At 47.4% G+C, this 2500-nt stretch overlaps 1 pseudogene; it reads right to left on the bottom strand.

The window, feature by feature from the left end:
* Positions 1-2500, bottom strand: part of LOC116360178 (regulator of G-protein signaling 12-like) — a 32623-nt pseudogene that overhangs the window by 5692 nt on the left and 24431 nt on the right.

The raw sequence follows: 2500 nt of genomic DNA on the forward strand, positions 1-2500 counted from the left end.
CTACCTCATACCGTTACCTCATATCACTACCTCATACCGCTACCTCATACCGCTACCTCATATCACTACCTCATCTCGCTATCTCATATCGCTACCTCATATTGCCACTCGCTACCTCATATAGCTACCTCATATTGACACTCGCTACCTCATATTGACACTCGCTACCTCATATCGCTACCCCATATCGCTACTCGCTACCTCATATTGCTACCTCATACCGCTACCTCATATCGCTACTCGCTACCTCATATCGCTACCTCATATCACTACCTCATATCGCTACCTCATACCGCTACCTCATATCGCTACCTCATATCACTACCTCATATCGCTACCTCATACCGCTACCTCATATCGCTACCTCATATCACTACCTCATATCACTACCTCGTACCGCTACCTCATATCGCTACTCGCTACCTCATATCACTACCTCATATCGCTACCTCATATCACTACCTCATATCGTTACCTCATATCACTACCTCATATCGTTACCTCATATCACTACCTCATATCGTTACCCTCATATCACTACCTCATATCACTACCTCATATCGCTACCTCATATCACTACCTCATATCGCTACCTCATATCGCTACCTCATATCACTACCTCATACCGCTACTCGCTACCTCATATCACTACCTCATACTGCTACCTCATACCGCTACTCGCTACCTCATATCGCTACCTCATATTACAATATATCACAGCTCATAATTTAAACTGAATGCAAGAGGAGACAGTGTATCAATCAGTTAGACATATCTACTTCATATCGTTACCTCATATCGCTACTTCATATCTACCTCATACCGCTACCTCATATTGCTACCTCATACCGCTACCTCATATCGCTATCTCATACCGCTACCTCATATCTACCTCATCTCGCTACCTCATACCGCTACCTCATATCGCTACCTCATACCGCTACCTCATATCGCTATCTCATACCGCTACCTCATATCGCTACCTCATATCTTTACCTCATATCGTTACCCCATATCGCTACCTCATATCTTTACCTCATATCGTTACCTCATATCGCTACCTCATATCGTTACCTCATATCGTTACCTCATACCGTTACCTCATATCGTTACCTCATACCGCTACCTCATATCGTTACCTCATACCGCTACCTCATATCTTACCTCATATCATTACCTCATATCGTTACCTCATATCGTTACCTCATATCGTTACCTCATACCGCTACCTCATATCGTTACCCCATATCGTTACCTCATATCGTTACCTCATACCGCTACCTCATATCGTTACCCCATATCGTTACCTCATATCGTTACCTCATACCGCTACTCATACCGCTACCTCATACCGCTACCTCATACCGCTACCTCATACCGCTACCTCATACCGCTACCTCATATCGTTACCTCATACCGCTACCTCATACCGCTACCTCATACCGCTACCTCATACCGCTACCTCATATCGCTACCTCATATCACTACCTCATACCGCTACCTCATACCGCTACCTCATACCGCTACCTCATATCACTACCTCATACCGCTACCTCATACCGCTACCTCATATCATTACCTCATACCGCTACCTCATACCGCTACCTCATATCACTACCTCATATCACTACCTCATACCGCTACCTCATACCGCTACCTCATATCACTACCTCATACCGCTACCTCATACCGCTACCTCATATCATTACCTCATATCACTACCTCATACCGCTACCTCATACCGCTACCTCATATCACTACCTCATACCGCTACTCGCTACCTCATACCGCTACCTCATACCGCTACCTCATACCGCTACCCTCATACCGCTACTCGCTACCTCATACCGCTACCTCATACCGCTACCTCATATCACTACCTCATACCGCTACCTCATACCGCTACCTCATACCGCTACCTCATATCACTACCTCATACCGCTACCTCATACCACTACCTCATACCGCTACCTCATACCGCTACCTCATACCGCTACCTCATATCACAATATATCACAGCTCATACTTTCAACAGCATGCAAGAGGAGACAGTGTATCAATCAGTTAGACATCTCAAAGCTACAGGCTAGAGTTAGGAAGGAGAGGAGACATGGACGAGCTACACACAGCTAGCTAGCGAGCATCAACAGCATCAATGCTGCTACAGCAATACAGTGTTAGTTAGTGGACAGCACAGCTAGGGGTTTGAAGGAGAGGAGGAGAGGGAGGAGGAGAGGGAGGAGGAGGGAGGAGGAGAGGGAGGAGGAGGGAGGAGGACGTTGTTTTACCTTCAGCTTCGTCTACAGTAATCTTTTTCTGCTTTCTCTTTTCAGTGGGCGGGGCTTTATTTGGCGCCGCCGTCTTGCGGTGGCTGCTGGGTAAGAGGCGGTCGTCACGGGCAGAGGAGGAGGGCTTGTTTCCGTTGCCAAGCACCGCGCTGGGCTTCCCTGACGCCCTCTCATCCCCCTGACAGGTTTAGTGAACAACGAGGGGGGGGGGG

The sequence above is a fragment of the Oncorhynchus kisutch genome, unplaced genomic scaffold, assembly GCF_002021735.2.
Source record: "Oncorhynchus kisutch isolate 150728-3 unplaced genomic scaffold, Okis_V2 Okis07a-Okis12b_hom, whole genome shotgun sequence".
In the NCBI taxonomy this organism is placed as follows: Eukaryota; Metazoa; Chordata; class Actinopteri; order Salmoniformes; family Salmonidae; genus Oncorhynchus; species Oncorhynchus kisutch.